Source organism: Staurois parvus, unplaced genomic scaffold (genome assembly GCF_062004578.1).
Source record: "Staurois parvus isolate SC_StPar_1 unplaced genomic scaffold, SC_StPar_1.0 ptg000048l, whole genome shotgun sequence".
In the NCBI taxonomy this organism is placed as follows: domain Eukaryota; kingdom Metazoa; phylum Chordata; class Amphibia; order Anura; family Ranidae; genus Staurois; species Staurois parvus.
In genome coordinates, this window is record NW_028317844.1 from 19,590,092 (window position 1) to 19,614,259 (window position 24,168).

Below are 24,168 nucleotides of genomic sequence, written 5' to 3' on the forward strand. Positions count from 1 at the left end.
TCAATTGGTGGACTGCAGAACGAAAACATCTTAATAGACTAGCCTTTTGGGACTTATAAAAGCTTGCCACTATGAAAAACAAGGCAATATCATTATAGATAGCACATTTTCTCCAAAAGGGTAAAATCAGATTACATTTCCTCCATTCATGTTTCAATTCCTGTTACATCTCCAGCAAGTATCAGTATCATCATCTAACAGATTCAGTGGGGTGAGACTGGGTCCCTATACCACCTGGATATTAATTTGTAGTTTTTTTTCCTGAGCATAACAATAGATAGGAAATGTATTGGTATACATGAATGCTTTATGACAGTCTTTGGGGAGATCTCTCGTCCCAAGTCCCTGGACTATAATCTGGTGAAAATGGACAAAGTCCCAAGGGATTTGGCTTGCAAAATTTTGTATGCAATGGAAAGTGTGTTAAGTCCTCTAACTGCATAAGAGGTCTATGTGTGCATCCGGTTGAGTGAAAGAATTTGCAGAAAGGCAGATGGTTTAAGTTTTGTAAGCCAGTCTAAAGGGACTAAACTAAGTAAAGCATATGGGATGAAGTGACCAGAGGCAGAATGGATGAAAGGCCTATCCGCTTTATCATATGCCTTGAAAGACCTAGTATGTAAACTATTCAGAAGACCAGAGTTGTGGAAAAGGGATTTGAGTGAACTGGCCTCTGTGGAATGGTTATACATACAGTGCTCAGCATAGTGTAAAATGAGTACACTCCAACAGATTTGTCAGAAAACATTTACTTTCTCTTTCAGAATCAACATTTTCTATGGCACACTATACTACAAAATACTCCCACAAATGTGGGCCATTGATTGCAAACAAGATTTGTTAATTTTCACATACAAAAAAGTATTTTTCCTTAGAAATCCATTCGAGACTATGTTGCAAAAATGAATACACCCCAATGAACGTCTTAGGAGCATAGCTAAATTTTAGACAACAAAATCCTAATTAACAAGAATTCAACTACAGGTGAGTCTAATTATTCATTAAACAGGTGTCCAGCAGACAGTTGATTATAAAAGGGGCATTACGTAACAAAGAAAACCCCTTCCCATTTCAAGCTGTCAGCAGTGGAACCACATGGAAGAGAAATGTTACAAGGCCTGAGAAAGAAAATAATTTCTTTACACCAAAAACATCAGCAAAGCTTTAATTATCAGTCAGAATACTGTAACAAAAGTGATACAAACATTTTAACAAAGATGGAATTGCAACCATCTCACAGAGATGCCCAGGCCATCCACGGAAGTTAACATCTCAACAGGAGGGACTTCTGATGAGAAGGGTTGAAGAAAATTGCCATACAAGTTCACTACAGTTAACTAAAGAAGTAGAAAGCCAAACTTGGGTGGTTGTTTCCCGTGACACAATATGGCATACACTGTAGAGGAATGGCATGCATGGGTGTCATCCACAAAGGAAACCTCTTCTAAAGCCCATGCACAAAAAAGCCCACCTAGAATTTACCAGGGCCTATGCTGAAAAAGAAGACTGCTGGGATTCTGTACTCTGGAGTGATGAGACCAAGATAAATGTTTTTGGAACTGATGGCTTCAAAACTGTATGGTGTCACAAAGGTGAGGAGCACAAAGAAAAATGCATGGTGCTTACAGTGAAACATGGTGGTGGCAGTGTCCTCCTGTGGGGCTGCATGAGTGCTGCTGGTGTCGGGGAGCTGCATTTCATTAATGGTATCATGAATTCACAGATGTACTGCTCTATATTGAAAGAGCAGATGCTACCATCACTCTGTGCCCTTGGTCGTTGTGCACTTTTCCAACATGACAATGATCCAAAACACACACAAGGCCACTGCTGTATTTCTGAAGAACAGGGTGATAGTGATTCAATGGTCAAGTATGTCTCCTAGTCTGAACCCAATCAAACACCTATGGGGAATTCTGAAGACACAAGTTGAGCATCACTGCATCCAGCATCCGGGCTCTAAAAGAGATCGTTCCGGAAGAATGGAAAAAAAAACTTGTTCATTCCAAGCCTAGAAGACTTGGTGCCGTCCTTACAAATCATGGAGGTCATACAAAATATTAGATGGAGTAGTGTTTGTTGTGGAGTGTATTTTGCATCAACTAATTTAAGTAAAACTGAAGATTTTGTAATATTTATATTACAAAAGTTATATTATTAACCTAATGTTCATGTAATGATCTAAACAAATGTTCTAGAAAACTCAGTTTTGTCAAAATTTGGAAATTGTTCTTTTGTTCATTGAGATATTGATTAAAATCTTACTTTCAAAAAGGGTGTACTCATTTATGCTGAGCACTGTGTGTATATACATATAACTATATACAGTATATTGCCAAAAGTATTGGGACGCCTGCCTTTACATGCACATGAACTTTAATGGCATCCCAGTCTTAGTCCGTAGGGTTCAAAATTGAATTGGCCCACCCTTGGCAGCTATAACAGCTTCATCTCTTCTAGGAAGGCTGTCCACAAGCTTTAGGAGTGTGTCTATGGGAATGTTTGATCATTCTTCCAGAAGCACATTTGTGAGGTTAGGCACTGGTGGACAAGAAGGCCTGTCTTGCACTTTCCACTCTCATTCATCCCAAAGGTGTTCTATTGGGCTGAGGTCAGGACTCTGGGGCCTTTAGCTATTGACTCTGCAGACAGTTGGCGACTTCTGCGCAATGTGCTATTCAGCATGCACTGACCAACTCTGTCATTTTATGTGGCCTACCACTTCTTGGCTAAGTTGCTGTTGCTCCCACTTTGTTATGATACCACTAACAGATGACCATGGAATTTTTAGTAGCAAGGAAATTTCACGGATGGACTTATTACACAGGTAGCAACCTATCATGGTACCACTCTTGAATTCACTGAGCTCCTGAGAGCGACCCATTGTTTCACAAATGTTTGTAGAAGCAGTCTGCATGTCTAGGTGCTTGATTTTATACACCCGTGGCCATGGAGGTGATTGGAACACCTGAATCCAATGAATCCAATACTTTTGGCAATATAGTTATGTGTGTCTATATATGTCATGTGGTTCAGATCCCAGCAGGTTTAAAGGTGAGCTGACATACAGGTGAATTATGCTCTGAGGAAGGGGGCTTGTACCTCTAAATGCATCAACATGTACACCTACGGGCTATTTGGGTCTTGGTGATATGTATTCATATACTGACCTTCCTGTATTTGAGGCTTGAGTATTCAGTGCTTTCTTGCCTATGGCAGTTTGTGAGTATGCTATTGGCACTCTTTTATTTTAGTAAAGTGGTCATTAGGTAATGCACTCAGCCTCTGCACTCTTTTGTATTTGTTTCAATGTGTTGTTTGTAATTAGTAGGTCCAGCAGAGTTATTTCTAGTTGAGGCTCCTACCTTTTCACTAATGAAATTGTCCTGCATTACATTCAAGAAATTATGACAGTTGAGTGTGAGTGTGCAGTTCTAACTGCCCAATCAATATTAGGATAGCTGAAACCCCCATGATTACATAATGATCACATAATGCAAAGAAACAAGTTTTAACAATAATTTCTATCTAACTTATCTCTGCTTAGTAGCTCACCACTAATTTTGTGCATCAACATATTTTTTAGTGATTACAGGGACTTTATAGCAGGGAATTCTAAACCTCATCAACCCCCCCTCACCCCCAACACACACACACCACCATTACAACAAGCAAATGCTGAAAGGGAAGGTCTGGAAGTCAGAAAGAAAATTAAGATTTGTAGTAGAAATAACTAGAACATTATTACAACTGTCTTGTCAGTTTATAGCTGAGGAGACACTGAGTTTTTTTTTTAAATCTAAAAGGAGATTGTGCATCAGAGTGGTGGCCAGGATGCATCAAAAGCTCTGAGAGCAATAGATTCACTCCCAAATGGAGAGGAGGACTGGGCTCTACTGCTAAGACATTCAACAGTTTTTACAGCTACTAAACTTGAGCTATTCGCAGTTGAGATTTCTGATTAGTGACAATTTTGAAGACTCCCCCTGCACAGCAGCTCATCTTGACTTGATATTTTACAGGGGACAGCATCAACTGCAACCCTTAATATTACAATACAACATCTATAATATCTTCGTATAATCACAAATTTTTTTATCTTTGATTTTAATAAATTCTTAACATACCACCCAAAACACATGCACATTCTGTTATGGTTATAATGATGACACTGATGGCAACTATCCCTTATTCCTTATTTAACTGCATTGCTGCAGTATTCTGAAATGGAGCAAATATCTGGTCAAATAATATATTTTTTTAATCTGAAATTTCACTTATCGGCACCTACAGTGGGATCCATTTATCTATCGTTCCATCTACACTGTTCATAATAATAAAGGAACACTATTTAATCAGAGTATAGCATCAAGTCAGTTAAACTCCTGGGATATTGATCCAGTCAGTTAAGTAGCGAAGGGGGTTGTTAATCAGGTTCAGCTGCTTTGGTGTTAATGACATTAACAACAGTTGAATTAGATGGACAACAATGAGACAACTCCCAAAACAGTTTTTACAGGTGGAGGCCACTGACATTTTTTCCCTACTCATCTTTTCTGACTGTTTTTCACTAGTTTTGCATTTGGCTAGGGTCAGTGTTGCTGCTAGTATGAGGCAATACCTGGACCCTACAGAGGTTGCACAGGCACTCCAACTCTTCCAGGATGGGGCGCATGCGCGACCAGGGACGATGGCGGCTGTGTAATCCCTGAGCTCCGCTCATCCCCGGCCAGCACGGACTCACCCGTCACGCGCCACTGCCTTCCTTCAGCTCCGGGTGAGTCATACACCCTCTGCACCCAGCACGGCACCAGTACGAGTCCTCTATGGGGAAGATAGGGCGCTGGAAGCCCCCCTCCCCGCAGCCACAGGATCCGCGGTCGTCACCGCTTCGGCGGTTCTTATCCAGGCCGCAATCCCCGGCCTCTGGCATGTCCAGGAACCCAGGGAGCGATCCCGGACTCCCGGTGGTCACGGAGGGTACTGCACCCTCAAGCATTACAGCTCCTCTGACTGCCTCTGCCCTGCTCCAGCCCCAGATGGAGGATCCTGATCCCCAGAATATAACTGGGGGGGCAATAGTTCATCCTGCCTCAGGCAATCAACACCCCTCCACCCAGATTTCCCAGCAGGCTGTCACATCATCTTCTCTCACAATTTCAGCGCTAGATGATAAATTGCAAATATTCTTACGCAATATCACCGCATCCATTTCCACTGAAATTGGAAAACTGGCGTTGGATCTCAGAGGGGAAATAGCGCAGATTGGTGACCGCACAGATAAATTGGAAACTGAGTTTGATGATTTGGTGCAATACGTTCATGTTCTGGAAGAGGACAACGCGTATTTGAAACATTCCATGTCCCAAATGCAGCTCCAACAAGAGGATTTGGAAAACAGGGAACGGCGCCAAAATATCCGTATACGCGGTATGTCCGAATCTATTGATGATGCACAACTACACCGTCACCTATTATCCTTTTTCACTGCAACTGCTCCCTTGGTTCCAGAAGCTGATTGGCGTATGGACAGGGCTCATCGCTCCTTGGGCCCAAAACCTGTTGAAGGCACCAGACCTCGCGACGTCATTGTTCGCTTCCATTTTTTTCAAAGCAAGGAAGCCTTATTATCAGCAGTTCGCCACAAGCCATCTCTGGAATTTAAAGGTGACAGACTCCAACTCTTCTGCGATCTGTCCCCGATTACCCTGGCCAAGCGGCGAGCTCTGAAGCCGATCACCTCACACCTCCAGCAACACCGTGTCCTTTATCGGTGGGGGTTCCCCTTCAGGCTGATCGTAACTAGGGACAATACTCAAGTTGTGCTCCGTGATCTTCCTGAGGCGGATTCTTTTTTTAAGCGCCTGGGACTTCCACCTTTGTCAGATGACATGACCCCTCTGCCACCCACTCCAGTCCGTCCATCTGCCACCCCCAACAAGATCTGGACTCCAGTCCACAGAGGCCGGAAGAGGCTCTCACGTACCCCACAACGTCCACGACATCCTCGGACAACTGATCCGCCTGTCTGATGACTCCCTGGGGTGCTTCTCCGAAGTGACTGCGATGCCGATCCTTTCCTCCTGGTTTATACATGTTTTTTTCCACAGGTTTTTCATTTCTGGCCGGCCGAACCATTGTTGGGTGTTTTGTTTTTTTTTTTGTTTTTTTTTTTCACTTTTGTTTTTTCTGGCCGGGTTTGGCGATCTCCCTGATGTCTTGGTTGTCGTGTTGCTCCCGATTTTGTCTAGCCATAGGCCTAGACGACTTGGGCCAAATTGTTGCTCCCAAGTTTATATCCTTGCGGATACTTATGTCAACTACTGTGTTTGTTCTTTCTTGTGTTAGTTTAATGTTTTTTGTTCTCCATTTTTCTACATCGATGGTATATTATGCATTTCTCATGCTAATACATGTGCTTAATTTATTATTATTTTATAATGGCTTTGAGGTTTTTGTCATATAATGTCAAGGGTCTCAATTCCATTCAAAAACGTTGGATGGCTTTGCGGGAATTTCGATCCGCAGGAGCAGACATTATTTTTGTCCAGGAGACCCATTTCAAATCAACTGGCTCCTTCCGTTTTGCCTCGAGATTTTTTTCTCAAGCCTATTCGGCCTTTGATCCTTCCGGAAAGGCTGGGGTGGCAATTTTGATTAGGTCTCACTGCTCCCTTCGTGTTGTTTCCTCCAGGGTTGACCAACAGGGTCGCTTTATTATTTTGGAATGTATGCTTGGTGACACTCCCCTTGTTTTGTTGAATCTATACGCCCCAAATTCGGGTCAATTGCAATTTCTTTCACAAACACTCGCCAACTTAGATTCCTTTCCCATTTCGCATGTGATTGTTGGGGGCGATTTCAACTTGGTTTTTTCCCCCCATAAAGACAGGAAAGTTCTTTTCGAGTCCACACCCTTGAAGCGGCAATGCTCCTCTTCAAAATCTTTCCGTAGACTGATAAGGGAGCATCGTCTCTTTGATGCCTGGCGGATTAAACACCCCCTCCATAAACAATTTACTTTCTACTCCACCCCTCACCGTAGTTTTTCCCGCCTAGATCATTTTTTTATCTCTGCCCCACTTCTTCCACTCCTGGTCGCCTCTGAAATCAATCCCATTACCTGGTCTGACCATGCCTCTCTGACTTTAAACCTTTTTTTCCCTCCTATTATACCCAAACCATGTCATTGGCGCCTTAATGAGACCTTTCTTTCTACAGAACATCTTAGGGATGAACTGTCACGGGGACTTGATACCTATTTCACCCACAATGTTGGCTCCGTGGCTTCTTCCTCAACCCTATGGGAGGCTCATAAGGCGGTATTTCGAGGACTCTGTATTTCTATGGGTTCTCGTTTAAAAAAATCTTCAGCGAGTGCTAGGGCTTCTCTCATCCATCAACTATCTTTGGCAGAACGACAGTTGTTGGCCAAGCCATCCATTTCTGGGCTCCGGAAGGTAACATCTCTACGTGACCGCATTAAAACTCTTGACTCTAGTAAGTCTGCGCAATCCCTCTTATGGGTTAAGCAAAAATTTTACGAATTTTCCAACAAACCTCATCGTATGTTAGTCAATCGACTCAAAGCTCAGTCTCCTTCCACGATGCCTGATCTTTTAATCCAACCAAATGGACGCCCTACCTATGATCCTCAGGTCATGGCATCCCTTTTTGGCTCATACTATAAGAATCTTTATAACTGTTTGACCCCAGACCTTCACCCGCCCCTCACACAGTTATCTTTTGATAATTTTTTTGACCCCCTGTCACTTCCGAGTCTTTCACCCTCAGACATTGCCACCCTTAACGCTGATATTACGCCAGAGGAATTGTTTGACACAATTAAACACCTTCCCTCTCGTAAAGCCCCAGGACCAGACGGATTGCCCTACTCCTACTATAAATCCTTTGTTGGTATCCTGGCTCCTCATCTCCTCTCCTTTTATCGAGATCTTTTCAAGGGGGTCACACCCCAGACTGAATTCTCCCGAGCATATATCTCGGTTATCCCCAAACCCGATAAAGATCACTCTATAGTAGACAATTACCGCCCCATTGCCCTACTTAACTCCGATTACAAGATTTTCACTAAAATCTTGGCTAACCGACTGTCTGGAATTATTTCCAAACTCATACATAGGGACCAAGTGGGCTTTGTACCTGCCAGACACGCTGTATAGTAGACAATTACCGCCCCATTGCCCTACTTAACTCCGATTACAAGATTTTCACTAAAATCTTGGCTAACCGACTGTCTGGAATTATTTCCAAACTCATACATAGGGACCAAGTGGGCTTTGTACCTGCCAGACACGCTGTATAGTAGACAATTACCGCCCCATTGCCCTACTTAACTCCGATTACAAGATTTTCACTAAAATCTTGGCTAACCGACTGTCTGGAATTATTTCCAAACTCATACATAGGGACCAAGTGGGCTTTGTACCTGCCAGACACGCTGCAGATAACACCAGGCGATCCATTGATCTGGTTGACTTGATTAACCGATCTTCCACCCCCGCTATATTATTAAGTTTAGATGCTCAAAAAGCTTTTGACCGTTTAAGTTGGCCTTACATGTTCATGGTCTTGGAAAGATATGGTTTCAGGGGTCCATTTGTAGCAGCCTTGAAGGCCCTTTATTCTTCCCCCTTTTCGCAGGTCAGATTAGCCTCTTTTTTTTCACTCCCCTTTCAGATGTCAAATGGTACACGTCAGGGTTGCCCACTCTCTCCTTTACTGTTCATTCTTTGTCTGGAACCTTTAGCCATCGCCATAAGGTCGAATCCGGATATTCGCGGGATACGATCCCATAACCATGAATACAAATTATCGCTGTTTGCTGATGACATCCTCCTCACGCTTGCGAGTCCTCATACCTCCCTACCGATTTTGCATAAGACCTTGAAACAATTTGGGGTCATATCTGGCTACAAAGTTAACACGTCTAAAACTGAGGCGCTCCCGATACATGTCCCTTCTGGCGTTTTATCCTCGCTTCAGGAAGCCTTTCCCTACCGGTGGTGCACCCACTCTTTAAAATATTTAGGTACTACTCTGACTTCCTCTTACCAATCCATATACGAGGCCAATTTCCCCCCATTATTTATAGCAATTTCTCGTTCTCTGAAACACTGGGATGCCCTGCCCATTTCTTTTCTCGGACGCATTAATGTACTAAAAATGACCGTGTTACCCAAACTGTTATACTTGTTTGCGACTCTCCCCGTTCCCGTTCCTATGTCCAAACTTCACTCCCTCCAGAAATCTTTCCTGCATTTTATATGGCACAACAAGCGGCACAGGATTGCACGTTCTGTTTTGCTTTCTCCGCGTTCTAGGGGGGGCTTGGGGGTACCGGATATAATAACATACTACTATGCAACTCATCTTCGTTTTCTCATGTCATGGTCTACTCTCTATCCTCCCAACACGTGGGCTGAGATTGAATCTTTACAATTGTCTCCGGCTCATCCATGCTCCCTCCTTTGGTCGACCTCAACAGTGGATGTCTCTTCTTTTCGCCACCTATTCCTTGGTCCCATGCACTTTTCTCTGGCTGTTTGGCGGAAATGTAAGGCTAAATTTACACTGGCCTCTGATTGCTCCCCACTGACAAATATTCTCCATAACCCTAATCTTCCAGATAATATGGCCATGTCCCGGATGTCTCTTTGGGTAGCAGCTAACCTTTTTCAATTGCGTCACTTGGTACACCCGGTGACTCGTAAGTTACACTCATTCCCAGATCTACAGAAAAAATCTCTTCTACCTTCTCAACACCTATATATTTACCTTCAAATACGCCACTTCTTTTCTACCTTATCACCCTCATTAACCCTGGGGAAGCCTACTTCCTTTGAACGTTTATGTATGCAGGGCCCCCACCAAAGGGGTATTATTTCTAACACATATAAACTACTTCTAGATGCCCCCTCCTTGTCCAATGCCACTCACCTTTACATGCGTAGGTGGTCTCAATTCGTACAATGTGATATTGATCTATTAACGTGGAAGAAAATCTGGGAAAATGCATCTAGATCTTCTGTTTGTGTGGTTTTTAAGGAAAATATTTACAAGCTCATGATGTTATGGTACAAAACACCTGAAGTTCTTCATGCTTATAATCCGAATGCTTCTCCTGCCTGCTGGCGCTGTGGTGGAGACCAGGGTTCTCTCTATCATATCTTTTGGACATGCAGCTCCATTACTCCTTTCTGGAAAGATGTTCTCTCCCTGTTACAATCACTAATGCGTACCTCTCTCCCACTTGATCCACTACATTTTTTGCTAGGTCTACCATTTCCGGGTTTACCTAAACCATCCGGAAAACTTGCTGTACATGTTCTGACCGCGGCTAGGAGAAGCATTCCTATGTGTTGGTTGTCTTCTACCCCTCCTTCAATGGCGATTCTGTACAAACTTATTGCTGATGTTAGACAGATGGAATACTTGACTGCACTACATAATTGTTCGTTTGCTGTGTTTGAGATGATTTGGCTCCCATGGGATACCTTCATTTCCTCTATGCCGGCCCAAAATGTAAGGTCCTGATAACCTTCACACTGTTATTTTATGTTTTTGTTGGTCCTGTCCTTACGCAGTTTTGCCATCGATGTAACTTTCTGTTTTGCTTGTTTTCTTTTCTTATCCCTTTTTTTTTTTTTCTTAAACATACTGTTTGTATATTTTTGAAAATCAATAAAAATTGTTATTACAACTCTTCCAGGATGGCACATCAATATGTGCCATTGCCAGAATGTTTGCTGTGTCTCCCAGCACAGTCTCAAGACCATGAAGGAGATTCCAGGAGACAGGCAGTTACTCTAGGAGAGCTGGACAGGGCTGTAGAAGGTCCTTAACCCTTCAGCATTACCAGTATCTGGTCCTTTGTGCAAGGAGGAACATGATGAGCACTGCCAGAGCCCTACAAAATTATCTCCAGCAGGCCACTGGTGTGAATGTCTCTGACCAAACAATCATTAACAGACTTCAGAAGGGTGGCCTGAAGGCCAAATGTCCTCTGGTGGGCCCTGTGCTCACTGCCTAGCACCATAGAGTTCAATTGGCATTTGCCATTGAACACCAGAATTGGCAGGTCCACCACTGGTACCCTGTGCTTTTCACAGATGAGAGCAGGTTCACCCTGAGCACATGTGACAGACGTGAAAGGGTCTGGAGAAGCCATGGAGATAATTATGCTGCCTGTAACATCGTTCAGCATGACCCTTTTGGTGGTGGGTCAGTGATAATCTGGGGAGGCATATCCATGGAGGGACGCACAGACGTCTACAAGTTAGACAATGGCACTCTGACTCCTTGGACCCATTGTCAGACCCTACACTGGTGCAGTCGGTCCTGGCTTCCTCCTGGTGCACGACAATGCCCAGCCACATGTGGCAAGAGTATGCAGGCAGTTCCTGGAGGATGAAGGAATTGATACCATTGAATGTCCCCCATGCTTGCCTGACCTAAATCCAATAGAATGCCTCTGGGATATCATGTTTCGGTCCATCCAATGCCTCCAGGGTGCACCTCAGACTTTCCAGGAGCTCAGTGATGCCCTGGCCATTATTTGGGAGGATTACCCTAGGACATCATCCATCGTATCATTAGGAGCATGGCCCGACATTGTCAGGCATGCATACAAGCACATGGTGGCCATAGAAACTACTGAGTACCATTTTGAGCTGCTGCAATAAAATTTTAACAAAATGCACTAGCCTGCTGCATCATTTTTTCACGTTGATTTTCAGGGTGTCTTTCATTTCAGTTCTCTGTAGGTTGATAATTTTCATTTCCATTAAACGATGGGGCATCCTTATGTTCCTAACACTACCTAGTCCATATCAGTATAGATATCCAACATGATATTTTCCCCATTGAGATCTGAAGTGTTTTCAAAGTGTTGCTTTACGTTTTTTGAGCAGTGTATTTATCTATCTATTCATCCAAGATATTAGGCATGGTGCATGTAAACACAGTTTTGCTTATCAGTACAACTTTAGTTACTTCAAAATGTGATTGATGTAGCTGACACTGACATGAGCTTAATCTATATGATTGAATTGCCAAGATACATAACATCCGGAACTGAGTAATGATATTCCAATCAATGCATCCTAATGCAAAGAATGTGTTTATGTCTTGTAAATTTTAAAGTAAACATACTTTTAAAAGTTACACTGTGGAAAATACAGAGAGAGTTCAGTAATTATATGGTATTACAACTAAATCTCATCTAATTATATAATATAAAAAAGGATTACTGCATTGGATTAAATGAAATTGTTATCTTAAAAAAATACATAAGCACACACATACCACACCATATTTATTTTTTTCATTGGTATCTTATTTATAAGAATTAAGATACTATAGCAGAGACATCTAATAAAGTTCTAAAATTGACCTTTTCTTCACAGGGTCACTTACAAAAGAAAGGCAGCCCTGTTAAAGAAACTCATCTTTATTTACTTTTTTGGTGGATTGTACTTTGAAATGCGAACAATTCACTACTCCACAGCCGCTGCAGTTATTAACCTTAAAGAATACGTGTTCCCCCCATGCAATGGTTCCTCTCACTTGCTATTACATCCTGTAGCAGATTAACAGACAAAATGCGTGCAACAAAAAAAAAAATTATTGTATAGGAGCCTTTTTTCCTTTTAATCCAAGCACACTTTTGTTGCTCTACTAACTTTTTGCGATTCAACAAGTGAGCACTGATCTGTAGTGACATGAGCAAAGTTTGGTTTCCTGAATGTTCACCGAACACTTGAAAAAATCCACCACTAAACCCAAACATAGCAGTGAACCCTATTGAAGTCTTTATAAGCCAAATCATTTTATATTTTTTTTCTGGACTATTTCAAGGTCAGCTTTAAAAAAAAAACCAAAAAATTCAACACATGACAAGTCGTACACCAGCATGACATACTCCTGCTAAATTTATATTTTCATGCCTTCTTCCTTCTGCCTGTATGCAAAGTGGCTGGAGGATCCTAGGTAAAATGCCAATGACCATATACTGTATGGAACTGTGATGTAGCAATGGGAGTGTGTCAGGGAAGCATAGTTGTGATGACAGGTAATCAGGTGCCACTCATTGTGATTGGTGCTGGAACTACATTGCTGTACGACATGGTTGACATTGGATTTACATCATGAAACATTGCGTATTTACTTATTTATTTTTAAATGGCTTTTTCTTTGGTTTCTATATGTTTATTTCTATTTTAATTGTTTTAATGAATGACAAGGGTTACTATGTATCCCTTACTGGAGGGTCAGATATCTGGAGGCCCCTTGATTCTAAAGGGAGTTTCATGTTTCTGATATGTCCCCCACCACAGATCCACAGTTCCAGAGATATGGAGATAAGGGCCTTGTCAGCATTACCATGGCCTATGGGTAAGTGTCTGGGATAGATTTTGGGATTACAAAATAAAAATAAAAACAAATTGGCACTGGGAGAGGACCACAAGTATAAAAGTCTAAATATGGTTAGTGACAAAAAACAGATAAAACGGGAGAAATAAAAATACAATAATAATGAGATCAGAATTGGATAGCGATGAAGCGAAAAATGACAATAGAGACATAAAAGTCCATAGTCCAAGGGTCCTAGATAGAGGATGGTTAGCAAAGGCAATTCCCCATAGAGTGAAGCAGAACTATGTAGAAGATAAATCGGACACAAGGGGGCGTCAATCTTAGTGTAGAGGGTTAAAAATGTATTGGTAACAAGAAATGTAAAAACTACTCACAAACATAGAAGTGTTAAAGCATGGTAAAAGAATGCCTTTGGTGAGCCCTCAGTCTGCCAGTGATGTGTAGATGGGTCCTGGTCATGCAGTATGAGCAGAGATGCAGACGTCAGCAGTTTTGAAAATGGAGCCCAAACCAGCGTGGACCGCAAGGAAGTCGGGACCTCGGTGGGCTACCAATGGCAAGGCAGGAACAAGGTCAGGTGATGCGTTTTGAAGCACTTGCTTCTTCTTCAGACCTGCAGGCAGACTGAGGGCTTACCAAAGGCATTCTTTCACCTTGCTTTAACACTTCTTATGTTTGTGAGTAGTTTTTAAACCTCTTGTTACCAATACATTTTTAACCCTATACACTGAGATTGGCACCCCCTTGTGTCCGATAGATTTTGGGAGGCCACCAGATATCTGGGCCTCTACCATACATGAATGATGTACAGTAAAAACACAAAAAAGTTGAAAAACTCTTTATTTTAAAAAATAGACAATGTCCTTCAATGTAAACCCAACGTCAATCTGTCCTCTAGGGATGGAAATCCAGAATCAGTGAGGGTGAGAAACACCCCAACGCCTCATCACTATGACAATGGTGCCTTGTTGCTACTGCAATCACCAATGACAGATTCCGGTCTTCCTGTTTCAAATGGTTAACAAGCAGACATGGATCCTGGGTGATACCCAGCATCCGCGGCTGGTTTGTTTACATTCAGACGCTTGCCAGGGATCCTGGGTAACGTCATTTACCAAACATGGTCATGACCATATTTGGGCAGTGATATCAGTGGGGGGTCTCTGTTAGCTTATTTGAAACAAGCTAGTAGGAAGTTGCCATTTAGTGGCAGTACTGATACCACCACTAAATTAATGACTTCAGGCTGCATAAGCAGGACATTTGGTGAAGGTGGGCTAACTGCCAAAGATTCATCAAGTTGCAAACAGGCTGAGTTGGGTTCAATCTGGTGTTCACCTGGAGCCCAGATCCCTAATGGCCTGCCAGCTAGGTCACTGTAGTACTTCAGATGCATTTATTCCAAAGAATTCCTATCAGCAATGATGAATAAGGTTCAGACTGGCTGCAACCATGGATTTGCAATGGATCAATCCTGTGGATTCAAAATTTGGGGTCCTGGAAAATGTTTACACCAATTTGTTATCACTTTTTTCAACTACGCTACATTTCCAGTAAGGAGGCTTTTAGATAAGCAGGCCCCCTCAGAGTAAGTTAGTAAAATGTGCTTTACTTTTCTCTGATCATAGAGCAACTTCACTGTGCTGATATACATTAACAGTGATTGGTTTTACTTGTTGGTTGGAGTTTGCTTATTAATGTGGGATCCAGCCCCATATAAATAACAGTACTGAATAAATAGTTCCCCTATATGCCACCCGAAGAAGCTTGTCAGAATGTATGACAAGGAGCTGCCTAGCAACTGTTTTAAAGTGTGGTGGAATCAGGAGTGGAAAGTATAATTTGACAACATTCTCTAGAAGGTGCGTAATCAATTAAATAGAGTAAGCAACTAGCTACCCACCAGAGTATTGGACACATGAAGAATGCACGTCAGCCTGTTCATCTCCATCATACATTGTAGCACACTTTCATAGTGGGTAAATTCTGCCTTTAAAGTATGCTTATCTTGGGACGTGGCCTGCAGCCTTCAATATGTCTCAAAAGATTCTCTTCAGATTGGAAGCTGTTCTAAAGCATATAATCCTATTTTTGAATATATTTATTGCTATCTTACTGTTATTGTTGTTGATTTATAAAAAAACATTCAGAACATTTAATCTTAAATTAAGGTAAAAAAAAGAAATACCAATGCCAAATAAACCTCTCCAAAAGGAGGACTTCCATTTTTTAAAAGGTAGACCTTAAAGTGAATGTCCTGCCCACATGGTTTTCAAATCAATTCAGACATGAATGGTACTCTTTCAAGCCTCCAAGCCTTATCAGGACAGAGCTGGTGGCTTGGACCAACATGGGACATTTTAGAATTATGCACCACAGTTAAATATGTTTAATTCAAAGCATTTATGTAGCAGCACTTGTGTAAAAAAATCATAAATGTAATTCAACAATAACAAAGAAAATGGCATTACTAACAGAACATCAAATCCATAAATCACGCCTGATATTAATAATACACTCTTCCTAATTATGCATGATACAAACGCCTGACATATGAACAGGGACATTTAAGACTAGCACTCTGCAGTGCAGGCATCTACTCTACAAAAGAAGTCTTTAAAATAAATATGCAGTATAACAAGTTTTCTACTTTCCACAGTAAGAGTAAACACATTAATATATTGAACCATGTTGACACATTAACAAAAGATCACACCACGGGTAATGATAGTTACAAAAATACTTTAGGTTAAATTTCTTCATTCAGCTCAATAAACTTTTTTTCAGTTTAGAGTGTCAGTCCAAAAGATTTCTCAAAGTTTTTAAGCTTGCTTTACAGAATAAACAGATGCTATTGCAGTGATAATGCCATCATTCAGTGTCTCTCAACTGTCAATTTGTTGTATTTGGACAATGTAGAGTAATAAAGGGTCTTAAAATCTGTCATCAACATTCACTTGTTCTAGAAATGCTAAATATACCTCTAAATAAACAGAAGTTCACTTTTCCTACATTGGCGAATCTATATTATTGCCAACAACTTGAGTGCTTGAGAAATGTAGATTTGAGCTGTCTCTTCTAAATCAAAATCTTATTCCGCTTTGTTAAAACAGTAAAATGAGTCAATTTTATCAGTTATTAAGTTGACAAGTTTTAATTTTATTGTATATAATTTGTAGGGGAGACAAGCTCAAAAGGTAGTGGCAGCGGTAAACATTGCACAAGACATGGACACTCATAAACAGTTTAAGCAGAATTGTAATGCAGCTTTATAAAACAAGACAGCAAACACTATTTTAAAAAATAATTCCAGGTATGGCTAAGCAAAGCATACTCTGAATGATGCCTGTACCAAGCTGCTGATCTCCTGTGTTCAGTAAGCTGGAGTGCAGTCGCTTGGCATGGGACTAAGAGGCAAGTTAAGATCACTGAAGTAGTAGTGTCTACTTCAGTTATTTCCAGTTTCCAGGGGGATTGGTCAGGTATAGCATATACAGTATATAGTTACATTGGTTTGATATAATATAACTACAGTTTGTGTGGAAATATTCTTTAATGAAGGACAGCTTTGTACAGCAAGTCTATAGCATAGAACAAACAAAAAAGTGTAGTTACAGTGGTAAACCATGCACCAGACAATGACATCCAGAAACAATCTAACTAAACTAAGCACCTCTGAGTGTGGAAGGACCAAGAATTTTTATTAAAACCCCAAGAATGGCCACGTGTGTGTGAAATAAAAAACAATGGGATGTAGATGATGTCCACTGCAGGATAAAACAGCAGGAATCCCCTGTCAACCACTCACATGGGATAGGAAGCTGACATGTACTCATCCAGGATTGCGGTTGAATGTCGCGTGTACAGGGTGACGTCACCAGGAAGAGGAAAGTAATGTGTTTCAGAGCATGCACTATGCGGTGTCCGGGCGTGTGTGCTCCTTTCTCAAGCAAGTGAGAATGTCCATAAGAGCCAGAATATATACCTGATCTACAAAGCCCAGCAGGACCGGAATGTCAGAATTAAAATACATTAAATACATTGTATACAAATTGCTCAACATATAACAATTGATAAAGCAATAGCAATAAAAAGACATAAAAATATAAAAAAATATAGTAAACAATGTAATAAATTAGCAGTAAGTAACCTACAATAATACATTAAATAAATAAAAAATGACAATTGTGTTAAAATTACATAACACATCAATAATATCAAAAATATGAAAACAACTACAACTGTGCTGTCATTCACTGTAGCACAAAACGATCAGTGGGTCCCAGCCAATGATTTATGGCTGGAACCCACCGATCGGCTCAGGGAATGACAGGAGGAAGCTCTGTGTTGGTAAACAACACAGAGCTCTCTTCAGACAGCAGCAATGTGCTGTTTTTTTCCTCCCTGCAAGGCAGGAAGTAAACACTGCCACATTTGTTGGTAAAACACACACACTAAACATTGTTATGCATACATTTAACCCCTTGATTGCCCTAGATGTTAACCCCTTCCCAGCCAGTATATATTATTAGCACTGATTACTGTATTAGTGTCACTGGAGATGGCAATTAGTCAGTTCCTCCCCCCAGCATTAGTTAGTGTCAGAATACCTGCCACACTATCACAGTCCCACTTTAAGTTGCTGATCACTGCCATTACTAGTATAAAAAAAAATAAATAAAAACTCCAGTATCTATACCATAGTTTGTAGACACCATACTTTCATGCAAACCACTCAATATACACTTATTGGGATTTTTTTTGCTAAAACCAAGTAGCAGAATACATTTTTGTACAAAAAATTTTAATATACTTGATCCTTCTAGGTCACAAATTTATTTGTTATCTCTTTAAGTAGGCAACGGGAACATACCACATAGGCAATCATTTAAAAAAACAAAAATTTAAAAATGGAGTTAGCTCAATACCTCTACCCAAATCACTTTTTCAACCATTGTATAAAAGTAAGAAAAATATCAACAGATATCTCTAACATGCAAAATACTACTGGTATTATAATGGTGGCAAAAATTGTGCACACTTTGAAATTTTAATGTTTTGCAACTTTGCAGATTTATAGGAAATGTTATTTGGAACCAAATGCAATTCTTTATAAGTCAATTTAACTGCTTCCTGCCTTCCCACAATGTACTGCAGCAGAGCGGCAGCTACAGGCAAAGCGACATACTCGTACGTCACTCTGGCTGTACTAACACAGGGGGGCACTGCACGCCCGAGTGGAGCGCAGCACTCCCCCTTGTGACTGCTGTGTCCAATGGACACAGTGGAATGAAAATCCCGATGAACGGGACCTGGTGATCATGTGTTCGCTATGCGATCACATGATCACTATGTAGGCAAAGCTGTTATGAATCAGTCTCAATTATAACAGCACTGCTTCTCTTCCTAGTGAGCTGTGATTGTCCCACAGCTGTCACCTAATACATGGGGCTAATCCAGGGGTGGACTGACCATTCGGGCTCTCGGGCATTGCCAGAGGGCCCGGGGTCAGTAGGTGGCCCCATGAGATGCCCCTGGTACCTTTCATAACAGCACCCTGTACCATGTGACCAGATCCAGCCAATCACAGATCACTATCCTGAGCTGTCAAAACTTAACTCATTCATAACAGTTCATGAAAGAGTTAGGCTCTGACAGCAAGCAAGAATTTTTTTTAAGAGTTTTTTTGTAACTACTTGCGGGTGAGCAGCAGCTCTGGGCAAAGCTACATAATCTTGCGTCGCTTCCTATTTTGGGGTGTGAATGCACCTGCGCCCCCACCCGTCAGTCCAAGAAGAGAAGTAAGAACACAGCACAGAGTGAAAGCACCACTACATTTTACACACACACACACGTTAGATTAGCACATTTAACCCTTTGATCACCCCTATTAACCCTTTGATCACCCCGTCACCGAACCAGTGCCATTAGTACAGTGTCAGTATATATAATTTTTCACTGATCACTGCATTCCTGCCACTAGCAACATCAGATAGCGTCAGGGTTAGTTAGCGCCCCTCCCAGCCAGGACCAGCTAGCGTTAGATTGCCCGCACACTATTGCACTCACGCTATAGGTCACGGATCACCACTATTACTAGTTTAGTATTTGTATGAATCAATAAAAGGATCGTGAACAGAACAATACAAGTGCCTCCTTTGTATAGTGTCCCCAAAAACACAGTGATAACAGGATCAGCCTCGTTCGCTGCCAGCATTAGCGTTTAGCCCCTCCGCTGTTTTTCACAGAAGATTTTTACCAATTGATTGTTGGCCAAGGCAATTTATATGCACAACAATACATGGCTGGCCACCCAAATTCAGCTCTTGCCAGACAATTTGCATGGAAACCTATCACGGTTTCTGAATTTAAAACTCTTTTGGGCCTAACCGTCAACATGGGCATTACAGAAAAGAATGAATTGCAATCATATTGATCCACAGAGTCAATTCATCGTATGTCCGTGTTCTCTACTGTTACATATATGCCCAACATGGACCAGCAATGTACTAGTACATCGCTGGACTTTGAGTGGTTATACTGGGATGATGCCTGCAGCTAGAGGCATCATTCTGGTACAGTTTTTTTCAGCAGGTGGTCAGCTTTCATGTAAAAGCAATCCATGTGGCTAACTAGCCGCTGAATTGTTTTTATGAGCAGCGAGAAGGGACACCCCCCCTGCTGCCTTCCACAGTTTTCTTGGGCTCTCCTGTCCCACAGGGGAATCCGAGAATGCAGCTGGCAGTTCCACTGGCTGACCATAGAGCTGATCAGAGACCAGAATGGCTCCAATCATTTCTATGGTCTAATAAACCGGAAGCTACGAGCATTTAATCACTTCAGCTTCGCAGGATATAAACAGTGCCGTTTGTAAATTGGGAAAGCATCTGATCACACCGATCTTGGGGAGATTAGATAACGTAAGGTCAGAGGAGATATCTGGAGTCTGATAGACCCCAGATTTCTCACAAAAGAATATATGACAATGCCCACTGAAGTTATAGGGGATATTTGCATTCCCTGTGATAGCATTAAAAGTGATCAAAAAAAAAAAAAAAAAAAGAAAGGGACAGTGTAAAAATAATTAAAAAAACCTGACCCTTGCCTCCCTACATGCACGCACCTGCTTGCGCAAGTGTTGACCCCGTTGCTGTATGTAAACAGCGGTTGCACCATGCATGTGAGGTATCGCCATGAATGTCAGATTAAGGGCAGTAATTCTAGCACTAGACCTCCTGTGTAAATATAAATTGATGACCTGTAAAGGCATTTAAAGTGTCGTCTATTGATAATAAAAATGTATGTACTTTGTTGCCATTGCACAGGCATGCACAATTTTAAAGCATATCATGCTTGGTATCTATTTACTCAGTGTTACATCATCTTTTATATGTTATCAAACAATGGGGCAATATATTGTGTTTTTGTGCATTAAAATTATAAAAAGTGTATTTTTCCCAAAATATTTGTGTTTGAAAAATCACTGCACAAATACTGTGTGAAATAAAAAATTTCAACACCCACTGTTTTATTCTCTAGAATCTCTGCTTTAAAAAAATGTTTGGGGGTTCAAAGCAATTTTCTAGTAAAAAAACAGCTTTTTCACGTGAACAAATGTGAACAAAAAGTGTCAGCAAAGGCTTGGTCTTCAAGAGTGGGTGTTGTGTGGCATAAGCTTCTAATGTTGGCCCTGAAATGCCAGGATAGTAGAAACAAATCCTCCAAATGACCCCTTTTTGGAAAATAAACACTCCAAGGTATTTGCTAAGAGTCATGGTGAGTGTTTTTCAGATCTCATTTGCTGCCACGTGTTTTTTGAAAACAAAGAAAGAAAACAAAACATTTATTTTTTCTCTTAGTTTCTTTTTCAAAACCCTGTGACAAAAAATTATATCTGTAAAATACTCACTCAAATTCCTTGGGGTGTCTGCTTTCCAAAAAGGGGTCATTTGGGGGGGGGTTGTACTATCCTGGCATTTTAGAGCCTCCGAAACCGTGATAGGCAGTGGGGAAGTGATATGAGGAAATATGCCCTTTGAAAGCCTGGAGGTGGTAATTGGATTATGGGGGCTTGTATGTAGCTAGGCTGCCAAAACGTCTCTCACATGTGATATCCCCATACTCGGAAGAAGTAGGAGAATGTGTTTTGGGGTGTTATTCCACATATACTCATGGCATGCATGAGCAATATATCATTAAAATGACAACTATGTGTAAAAAAATCAAAATAAAAAATTGTCATATTCAAAAAATTAGTGGCAAAAAATAAAATGTTCCATGGACTCAACATGCCTCTCTGCAAAATACTTGGGGTGTCTACTTTCCAAAAAGTGGTCATTTAGGGGGTTTTGTACTGCCCTGGCATTTTAGCACATCAAGAAATGTGATAGGCAGTCAGAAAGTAAAAGCTATGCAAATTCCAATATATATACCATAATTTGTAGACGCTATAACTTTCACACAAACCAATAATTATACATGTATTGAGATTTTTTTTTTTACCAAAGCCATGCAGCAGAATACATTTTAGCCTAAATTTATGACTAACTTTGAGTTTATTTGGATATTTTTTATAACCAAAAAATGAAAAATATCTTTTTTTTCAAAATTTGCGGTCTTTTTTTGTTTATAGCGCAAAAATTAAAAACTGCAAAAGTGATTAAATACCACCAAAGAAATCTCTATTTGTGTGAAACAAAGGACATAAATTTCAATTGTGTACAGCATTGCACAACCGCGCAGTTGAAATAGCTCAGTGCTGAACAGCAAAAAATGGCCTGGCCAGAAATGGGGGTAAATCCTCTGGAGGGCAAGTAGTTAAAGACAATTTAGTGCTGAATTCAATACAAACAACATAATGCAAATTATACTGTAATGCACTCATGGTTTCATTGTACTATCAGTATTTAGTATGGTAGCCTTTATTTTTTACCATTCTTGCACTGACACAAATACCAGTTGAACACAGCTGAACAAAAATTAATCTGCACTACCGCAGATACTGCTCTAAAATCTTCTTTTTTATTATATCTACCACAGTAAAAACATCACAAGTACAGTGGGTTAACACGTTTTGGCTTACCAAGCCTTAGTCATAACCTATGCAGTAACATAAAACATAGAAAATATATATATATATGGTGGCAGGGACACAAGCACCGCCTACCAATTAGCCAATCAAGCAAATAATGATGAAATGCTTCGACAGTATTCTATGCAATACTGTAGAGGGACTACTGATCCAATAATGTACAGATTACTCCAAACTGGCTATTATATTTTTACATTCTTTGATTTTTGCATAACTGGACCACTACTTGTTTAACGCATGTATTTATTTATTTATTTCCTTTATTGTATTGGCTTTAATGTCTTTTTATGAGGTATTTACCGAGCATTTTTGGTTTTTGAGGTAATAATCGCATAAGGTGATAGTAAATTTACATTTTCAGCATCACGAGATATTTGGAAAAAATGTGTCAGGTCACCTAAATACCGCATACAATCTACTTTAGTGAAAGGAGTCCTATGTGTCCCATACTCTGCCAAATGCCTTGTAATTAGTAATGCAGTTTTTTTCTATTGGAATGCAATTGACCACCACTTCTTCTGTGGTGTGTGATTGAACTTGTATGCATCTCTTCAGATCCTCTTGGCCCAGATCACATGCAAAAAGAAAAAAAACTGTATGAAGTTTCTCCGAAATTCTATGTCAGAACCTTTGAGGCTGGTATAAATTTTAAGAGGAACTTCACTCAAAAATAAAAATAAATCTAGAGGGGGAGTTGTCTGAGGCCCCACCTGAACCATACCTGCCACATGCCCTCAACATGGGGGGGGATACATGTTGATGAGGATAAAGGCTTCTTCCCCTCAACCTTGGCCCAGTGTTCAGCACCTACAGTTGATGTCCCAATATCTATGGACCTGACTGTATGTATATATACAGTTGCAAGAAAAAGTATGTGAACCCCTTGGGATTACGTGGAGTTTTGCATGAATTGGGCATAAAATGTGCTCTGAACGTCATCTAAGTCACAACAATAGAAGAACACAGTCTGCTGAACATAATACTACACAAACATTAGATGTTGCCATGGTTTAATTGCACATAACATGTAAACATTCACAGTGCAGGGAGGAAAAAGTATGTGAACCTTTGGACTTAATAACTGGTTGACCCTCCTTTGGCAGCAATAACCTCAACCAAACGTTTCCTGTAGTTGCAGATCAGACCTGCACAACGATCTGGAGTAATTTTGGACCACTCCTCTTCACAAAACTGTTTCAGTGTAGCAATATTCTTGGGATGTCTGCTGTGAATCGCTCTCTTAAGGTCATGCCACAGCATTTCAATCAGGTTGAGGTCAGGACTCTGACTGGGCCACTCCAGAAGGCGTATTCTGTGCTGTTGCAGCCATTGTTTTGTTGAATTACTTGTATGCTTTGGGTCATTGTCCTGTTGCATCACCCATCCTCTGCGGAGCTTCAGTTGGCGGACAGATGGTCGTACGTTTTCCTGCAAAATGTCTTGATAAACTCTGGAATTCATTTTCCCATCAATGACAACAACCCATCCAGGCCCTGAGGCAGCAAAGCAGCCCCAAACCATGATGCTCCCTCCGCCATGTTTCACAGTGGGGATGAGGTTTTGATGTTGGTGTTCTGTGCCTTTTTTTTCTCCACACATAGTGTTGTGTGTTCTTCCCAAACAACCCAATCTTGGTTTCATCTGTCCACAGTATATTTTGCCAGTAGTGATGTGGAACA